This window comes from Hydra vulgaris, chromosome 03, assembly GCF_038396675.1.
Source record: "Hydra vulgaris chromosome 03, alternate assembly HydraT2T_AEP".
Classification (NCBI taxonomy): Eukaryota; Metazoa; Cnidaria; class Hydrozoa; order Anthoathecata; family Hydridae; genus Hydra; species Hydra vulgaris.
Window position 1 is genome coordinate 19655001 of NC_088922.1, and position 10000 is coordinate 19665000.

Here is a 10000-nt window from a genome sequence, read left to right on the forward strand (position 1 = left end):
CTGAGGAAAAAAACAACTAATTTTTAAAATTTAAATAACTTTTTTAATCAAAATTCTTTAATTATAAGGAAATTTCTGTTTTTATTTTTTTGATATCACACCATCTGGTATTTATATAAAGCTGATTTAACTTACAAAGTATTGCTTTTCCAAACTATTATTTATTTCAAAATAAAACTTATAAAATATAAAAAATGGCATTGCAAGAGCTATATTGCTTCATGCGTAAATTCAAGCAAAAAAATTTATTATAGAGTTCTATCCATAAAAGAAGTTTTAATTTTTTTAATAAAAAAAAATAAACTCTTCATAAGATGTCGTTTTAAAGTTTATAATAGTGTTTTTTCATTTTTTTGATAGAATTAAAAAACATTTTGTTATAAAGTCATTATAACAAAACAAAGTTTAAAATATTAAAAGTAGTGCTAATATAAAATAAAATTTAACATGTACTAATTTTTAACTAATTGTTTTTATATTAAATATAAAAACAATTAGTTAAAATAATTTTAACTAGTTGTTTTTGTTATTGTTTGTTATGAGAAATTGTCTAAATAAATATTCTTACTCTTGCAAGATGTTAAGTAAAAATTTTATTATTATGTTTATTTTATGATTTCTTTTTTTTTTTAATGCACCTATAACATCTTTTTTTTTTTTACTGAATATTTTTGATGTATTAGTTAATAAAAATAAAATGTTAAAAGGTTGATAAAAATAAAATTTTCTTTGTTTTTTCTTCACTTATTACATTTATAAAAAGCTTGAATATCAAATGCAATTGTCTTGCACACTTTTTTTATGTAATCGTCATTCAAACTTTATAACGTTTTTACAATGTTAATTACTTCTTTTATCTTACCAATATTAAAAATTGATAAAAAATTGCTTACACAAAATGGTTTACCATTTATGTAAAATGGCTTACAACGTATGTAAATGGTGTACCAGTTTACATTTTAAAACAAGGCCTGACATATATATTTATATATATATATATATATATATATATATATATATATATATATATATATATATATATATATATATATATATATATATATATATATATATATATATATAAATATATATATATATCAGGCCTTGTTAAGAAGCTTTACGCAGCTCGCAATTTTGCTTGCAAAAAGGTGATTTGCCTACGCGTTCAGCAGTTTTGCATTATGCAAAAACTTCTATCTTTTAGAATATTTAAATTATCTTTTGATATTGTTTATGTGACGTTTTTTCAAAAGAAATAAAGTCATAAGTAAATTTAACCGCATTTAACTGCAATTGTAAACCAATAGATTTTTTGTTAAAGAAACAGTTTGTTTAATAATTTTTTTGTTGTTGTCAAAAATTAATTAAAGAAAATAAAGTGTTTTAAGTTTTATCTTAAGGAATTAAATATATAAATTCCTTTTGCACATATAAATTTTTTTTTCGATGACGCTGAGGCATAATTGAGGTTCTATGCCGTTAATGTGCTAAATCATTTCATCCTTTAGCTCTTGAATTGTTGCTGGCTTATCAACGTACACCTTTTCTTTTAAATACCCCCTAAGAAAGAAGTCCAACAGTGTCAAATCACATGATCTTGGTGGCCAATTGACATCGCCACCATGTGAGATAACACGGCCATTGAATTTTTCGCACAAAAGAGCCTTTGTTTCGTTAGCTGTGTGGCAAGTGGCATCGTCCTGTTGAAACCACACATCCTCCACATCCATATGGTCCAATTGGGGCCATAAAAAGTTTGTTATCATCTCACGATAGCGAACACCATTCACAGTAACTGCCAGACCGGCATCATTTTGGAAAAAATATGGTCCGATGATGCCGCCAGCCCATAAACCACACCAAACAGTCACTCTTTGTGGGTGCATTGGTTTTTCGACAATCACTCTCGGATTAACATTCGCCCAAATGCGGCAATTCTGCTTGTTGACGAAGCCACTAAAGTGAAAATGGGCTTATCACTGAAGATGATTTTCGTCGGAAATTGATCATCGATGGTTACCTTTTCTTGCCACCATTCTGACCATTGACGACGTTTGAGATGTTCAGTGGGCTTTAGTTCTTGGGTCAACTGCACCTTGTAAGCGTGTAAATGCAAGTCTTTATGCATAATGTTCATCATCGACGAGCGCGAGAGGTGCAATTGTTGGTTACGACGACGAGTTGATGTGGACGGCTCTTCAGCCACACTGTCGCGAACAGTAGCAATATTTTCGGCAGTACGAGCTGTACGAGCATGCGCTGATCTTTTCACATATCCTACAGACCTGGTTTGCTCAAATTTATGCACAATTTTTCTGATTGTACGCACATTTGGACGATTAAATTGAGTAAGTGCACGATATGCATTTTGATTTGAACGCCCATTTTCATAATGGGCCTGAATAACTTTAACGCGTTGCTCAATTGTGTAACTTTCCATGGTTCAAATTGAGTCAGTCTGAAAATGAGAAATGACACATTAAATACAGCAAAATAATTTACGTTTAGGTTTGGTTCACATTCAACATCGGCCCTTAAAATTTAACCACCCTTTAGTTTAAAAAATACACGATTTATTTTGAAGTGAATATTTTATTAATAAGATATTTTATTTTAAGTTTATTGTCAATTCAATAATGTAAAGTTATAATGACATTTGTTTAATTTATGAAAATAAACTGTGATCATGAATATATTATCAGTAACTGATAAAACTCTTTGTGGTTTAAAAACACTATTAAAAAGAGTTTACAAAATAAATAAGAAAAAATTTATTAACAGTTAATAAAATAACCAAAAACTAACTGTAAAATTATATAAATAAACAAATACTATGTTACATTTTATAAAAAAAAAATTTTTAAAATAAAATTTAGTTCGCATTTAAAAAAAATAATAAAAATGATTTTTCAAATAAGAACTAAAATTTTATTTGTAACTTTTGTTATAGTGAGAAAAAAAAAAACAATCTGTATGATTTTTAATGCATTAATAAAATAACTTTAATTACAATGCGGTATTTGAAAATACGCTAATGATGCAATATAATTTCTAACAATACAAAATAAATTTGCTGAGTTGAGTTACTTGGAAATGCGTTATGCTTTTTCGTTACGCAGCGAAATCTCGTAACAAGGCCTGATATATATATATATATATATATATATATATATATATATATATATATATATATATATATATACACATATACATATAAGTTTTATTTATTTAATAACCAAATTAATACATGTTAACTGCAATATTATTTTAGCTTTCCTTACATACGATTTGCTGTGGATGCAGCTTTTTCAACTTGTGCTTGATTTTCGGGTCATTTGAGATGAGAGTTCCAAGGTTGCATTCAATAGTTGTAGTTGCAAATGTGTGATGCTTGCCATCAGTGGTTTCTATGGAGTACTCTTGTGATGAACGTTTCTTAAATGCATGTTCCAAGAGTTTAAACATGTAACCGCATTATCAATGTCTGCCAGAAGCGTTGTGATGTTGGATGCTGCAAGCCTTCGCGTAAGAGGCGTACAGTTGCACACCTTATATGACCATGCATATAATACTTTGTTTTGACAACTTGGCCACAGCTCTTTGCAAGTTTTGATAATTAGTGGTTTTAAAACAACGCTAAAAAAACCAAGCAAATTTAAATTAAAATAAGTAATCCATAAACTGATAAGAGAGCAAATTTAAAAAAAAAAAATTAAACTAAAAAAATTAAAATTTTAAAGAATAACAAAATAAATAGTAGAAAAACCAGAAAAATTAAAACATTTATTATTTGATGTAAACTTGATTGTGAGCAAAAGTTGAAAAAATTTGTCACAGCTCTATCAATCTTTATCATTCTGTCCCATTAGATTTTTTATTTATTTTTTTAAGAAATCAATATATTTAATACAGCACCATGCTAAAAAATGTAAGTAAATTAAGCTGTTTAAAAGTGCCTTGAAATTTAATAAAGTTTTGTGGTGCAAATTTTAAAATTTATTATAAAGTTAATAGGATACCGGGTGTGACAAATCAACAAATGTGCCCACGTTTGTTAAAAAACAGACAGAAAAATGAATATCATGTTTCATTAATTTTACTTATGCAAATGTTAGAGTTTGATTAAGATTTTTCAAAACGAGCACATTACTTCACCAATTTTTTTTCCAAATAAATTTTCAAATGATAGTTTCTTATTTTTATAAAAAATACATATTTAAAATAAAAAACAATTAATTTCAGAGACTTTTAAAAAACCATGTCAAAACATAATTACATTGTTCAATAGCATTACTTTTAAGTAAAATAACTAAATATGCTATTGAAGGAAGTAATTATGTTTTAGCATGTTTTTGCATGCGCTTAGAAAAGCATGCAAAATTTTACTTAAAATAAATGCTTTTGCAATTACTTTAAAAGAAACCGTGCTTAAACATTATGAGTGCTTTCTTTTATTGAAGAAAGTGATCATAATGTTTAAGTATGGTTTCTTTAAGTAATTCTTTAGGTAATTAGCAATAACCTTAAAAGTTTAAAGCGAATGCATTCATTATAAATAAAATTTTGCATGCTTGGTTTTTTTTTAATTTTCTTATTTTCCTTAAAGTGAAGTAATGTTTGTCTGCATATTAAAAACACTTTTGAAAGTTTTTTTTATTGTGCATTTATCATTAGTTACTGCGCACTTTGCAAATGCAAAGTTGCAAAATTGCAAAAAAAAGTTTTTTAAAAATAAGAATTTAATAAATTTACCAATCATCTTTGATGTATTTAATAACTCATCAACTAGAATAAAGGTTATTTGAAAATAAAACTCCCTTATTTGACATAAATTTTTTAAACTAGACGTTTGTCAATAAATAAAGATATGTAAGTCAACATTCATTTAAAAAAAAACAATGTCATGTACTGGGATAGTTAAAAAATGCAATTATTTCAAGTTTGCAAAGATGCAATTATTTCAAGTTTATTGTAATTATTTTGTTTAATAATGTAAATAATTTTTTTATTTAAAATTAGATTTCCATGATAAAACCATTTTTAATGATTTTTTGATAGCTTCTGTTATCATTTTGCCTTAGACTCTAATCTGAATATTTTTTCCAATGATTACCTTTTAAAACATTGCAATAAAGTGCTTGGAAAATTTTGTAGCAATTTAATTGTAATTGTGGAATCAAAAAGGCCTGATGCTAACTTCAAGGCTTGATGCCAATAATTTTGCTGTCATCAGCTTATAACATTATCTTGTGAGCAATACTATCAGAAAGGTCGTTTATAAACAAAATGAAAAGTAATGGCCCTAATATAGGATGAGTTTATTGAATGCTTCGTTGTAGCTTTTAACTAGAATTATGTAATTTTTATGCACAGAGCATGCTCCATTTAAAGTTGTTATTCAATCTGTAGATGATATGCAGGTTGGTAAGGAGCTGTAATAAGCTTTGCCTCAGATAAATCATTTTTTTATTAGGCTAGTTGTTGTGTTGTGCCCAATTCAAGCAAAGAGTCTGTGTATCATGCAATGTGCTTGACCTTGGGGTGTATTGTTAGATGATCTGCTTTAGTGATTTCTATCGAGTGGTATGGTTTGTATGAGATTATTAGGTCAAGTGTGCTGCTAAAAGGGACATCCCTATATTGGCTTCATGTAACCAGCTGGGTAAGGTGATACTCATCAAGACATTCTTGGAATTTTAGATTAATTGGGTGCTTGTGGACTACACAGGCAACTGTTGCTACAGCACTTTCTTTTCAATGGGTTTATAAGACACTTCTTAAAGATTGAAATCTCCATAAAAAAGCATTGCTGAGCAGCCTAGTTTTTGTAAACAAAAAAACAATTGTCTAATGAGTGGAAATTGTTTATCAAAAAACATGGCATAGAAATGTGTTGTTTCCTCTAAGAATGTACCTGATAAATGATGTGTTAGCTTAACAGAGGGTAAATGGAAAAAATATTTCCAACAAATGCAAGAAAAATTTGAAATAATTACATATGTGAACCAAGAATGTTTATTAAACAAAAAATTCGAATTGATTTCTAAATGCTGACATGATAATAAGTTTCTTCTAAAAAACTATAAAAATAAGCGAGCTCAAATAGTAATTTATTATTTGAGCTCACTTGATAATTAAAAAAAAAAATTATTATTTTTTAATTATGAAATTTAAAAAAAATAAATAAAATAAAACGGAAGTAATCAATTCTAAAGAATTCTTTTTGTAATAGTGTCAGCATGTTCAACAAATGTGTAAAAATTTACAGTAAATAAGACATTTACAACTTCCTATAATTTAATTCTTGGTATAAATTAAAGTTTTATTAATTTGATCATTCATTTCTGATGAGTCTTTATTGATAAAGCAGTGTTAAATGAAAAATTTTTGTCAAGTGATTTTCTACTAATTTATCATTGCTCTGTCCTTTTAAGAGAATTGAGCACTCTATTTTGTAGAATACATTGTTAAAATTATTTATATATATATATTAAGCTCCTTATTAACATTTGTTGAGCACTCTTAATTGTATTTTAACATTCTGTTTAAATATGGAAGCTAATAATTTCACTTACTCATTGAAAAACATACTTATTCTAGATGAAAAAAGTTATACTATTTCTTTGATTGAAAAAGTTGAGCATTTTATTAAAAGAATTTGTTGGAAAGCCCTTTTTTTAAAAAACCAAAAACAAACACAGATGATGTATTTAATAATAACCAAGGTAATGATAATTATGGATTTAAAACAAAAAGTACTTCATCTTATATACCTGGTTTGAAAAATTTTGAAAATGACCTATTGGATTTAATTAAAACAATAAAGTTTCGCCTTATAAAAACAAATTTCAAACAGAATTAAGTTAGATGCTAAAAAAATTAAATCAAACCCTAATATTTTGGTTTTCGCTGAAAAAGTTTTAGGCGACAATATTACTAGTTCTTATGAGAAAGCCACTAAAAATTTGGAAAATGCAATCAATTTAGAAGCCCAAAGTATTGCTAAAAAATAAACCTTGATAACAGAATTGAATCAACTGCCCCTGCTCAAGTCTTTGTAATACTTAAAGACCATAAACCAAATTTTCATAATAAACTTCCTTATAGGTTATTGGTTCCCTCAAAAAGTGAGATTAGGCGTGTAAGCAAAATTAAATTGGAGAAAATTAATAATATTCTTAGAAATAAATTACATTTACATCAGTGGAAAAATATCACTGATGTTATGAATTGGTTCTCCATAATCCAAAATAAAAATGACTGTACATAAGTTTAAATCTGGCTCAAAAATTTGACAAAAATAACAAATATTATAATTTAAATGTATAATATTTGGGCTAAATCAATAAATTGGTTTTATGTAAGAATCAGGGAATCCCTCAAGTTATATTTTATTACTGGGATTTCCAGTAATAAAGTATAACTTGTAATACTCTTGATTTTGTTATAAAAATATGAATTTCGCATTTATTCTATAGCTATACCTTGCACAATGCAGATCTATTTAAACTGTTAAAAAGTATAAATAGTGATTTTTTTCTTGTGAAAAATTATTGAACAATATTTTTCATTGAGAAAATGGGAAAATGATGTGAACTTCGTAAAGGAATGCAAGGGCAGATCGTTCTTTTTTATTTGCATGGAAAAAGTGAGTGAAGCATTGCGAAAATATTGAAATGTTCCAGTGGTACAGTGCAACTAACTTTAAAATAGCACAAAACTTTCAGGAGTATTAAAAGTAGATGTTTCAGGAGTCTTGAAAGTAGATGTTTTTACATGACCTTGCTGAGGCAACTGGAGCCAATATTTCTGCATGTTAGAAGAATATTGGTAGAATGTAGATTGAAAGGCAAGAAAAAAACCTAAACTCTCAGAAAAAAATAGGAAAAAAAGACTTGAATGGGTGTTATGTCACAAAGACTGGACATTTGCAAAATAGAGTAAAGTAATCTGGTCCTATAAACCCAAGTTTGAGGTAAGTAAAAACTATGTTCTTTAGAAATAATGAGTAAATAGATCCTTATAGCTAAATTTATATAAAAATAAATAAGCGCTAAAACTTGTTGTTTTGGATTTTCCTTTTCAGATTTTTGGAACTCCTGGCGTAATGTATGTTAATAAGACCCGGTGAAGCATTTTTACCAGCTTGTCTAGTGCCCACTGTTAAATTTGGTGGAAGAAGTGCAATAATATGAGGTCGTATGACTGTAGAAGAACCAGGGAAAATTATATTGAAGGGTTAGAAGCGTGTTAAGACACATCTGTCATTAAATATTTCCAAATGAAGATAAATCTTCATTATTATTTCAGAAAAACCATCTATATATCTATATATCTAATAAAACCGCTATGTTATATAAAACCGTTCAAGTTTACGAAACAATGTTCTTTGTAAGAGCTTCTTTTTAAGGGTTTTTTAAGAGAGTTTTTTGTGACGTAAGAATTTGAATATGGGTTTCTAAAATGGCGTCATCATATAATCGCCATCATCCAAGTTAAGACCATTGTTGCAAAAGATACTTTCGAACTAAGTTTATTATCCAACTAAAATTATGGTGTGGTCAGTTATCAGTGGTAAAGGTACTTGAAGACTATATATTGTCAATGGGATGATGAACCAAATACAGTATCAAGAGGTTATGGAGAGCCAACTTATCCCCCAAATACAAGAATGGTTTCCAAATAACAATAAAGCTAAAAGGATCACAAACTTTCTTAAAACAAAAAGTATTCCCATTTTAGATTAACCAGGGAACTCTCCTGACCTGAATCCGATTGAGAATTTGTGGAACATTCTCAAGAAGGAAATCTCTTCCGAGGTTTCAACAAACAAAAGGGATTTGATTGAAAAATTACTCTATCATTGGCACCACAATGAAAAAATTCAAAGCAATAAACTGCATTAAAAGTATGCCAGACCAAATAGCAAAAGTCATTTCTTTGAAAGGAGGAATGACAAAATATTATTATTTTTTTATGACTTGCAATCAAAAAGAGTAATTGATTTTTGATGATCACTTTATTTTTTTTCTCAATTATTGTTTCCTGTAGCACGAATGATTGAACTTTTTCCTATTAATGACTAAAATGACGTTTATTCCATTAAAATATTGAAAAAGATCATGCACAAACCACTTTGAAATATTATTTATGTAGGCATTTTAGCATTTTATGTTATTGTATTAACACTATAAATATATATATATATATTTTATATATGTATATATATATATATATATATATATATATATATATATATATATATATATATATATATATATATATATATAGTATATATATATATATATATATATATATATATATATATATATATATATATATATATATATATATATATATATACACACACACTGTATATAACATTAGTCATAAAACCGACTTGTGCAATAATTTATGTAGCTGAGGAATGTATAGAATTTTGTATAACGCATTGCGTCGTCAGCCAGAACAGTGATGTCACGGTAACGCAATTGTTCAGGAAGCTTCTGTAGAGTTCTAAAATTGTCTTCAGCTGTTTTGCAGTCTGCTATAAACTGGTATATAAGCGAGATGTTCAAAGCGGGTAGTTGAGTTTTAATTATCTTAATTTGGTGTCAGCATTATTATTGCCTTATTTTAAGTATTGGGCCTTCTCTAGAGTTTAACTATAAAGAGATCCTTGTATTATTTGGTAAGTTACATTTAACTCTTCCGCAAATTTTAATTTTTATTAGTGCTTGCTTTTTTCATTTTCTATAATCGTTATTTGCTTCTTTTGAAATAAGATATATTAACAATAACAGTTCAATTGAAAACTTAATAAAAGTTTCTTTAATTTGTTACGTAATTAATATTGACATTAAGGTCTTTCCTATTTCAGTTGTAAGTAGAAGACAACATGTTGTTCAAGAAGAGTTCTTCTAACACGAAGAAGAACAAGGAAACCTGAACAAAGAATTTAGTCCAGTTTCAAGCCACATCAAGAAGAGGCAACATGGCA

At 27.4% G+C, this 10000-nt stretch overlaps 1 protein-coding gene across 1 annotated transcript in view; it reads left to right on the plus strand.

Moving 5' to 3' along the window:
* LOC100202070 (lambda-crystallin) overlaps window positions 1–10000 on the plus strand; it is a 70043-nt gene that overhangs the window by 954 nt on the left and 59089 nt on the right. The window lies entirely within an intron of this gene.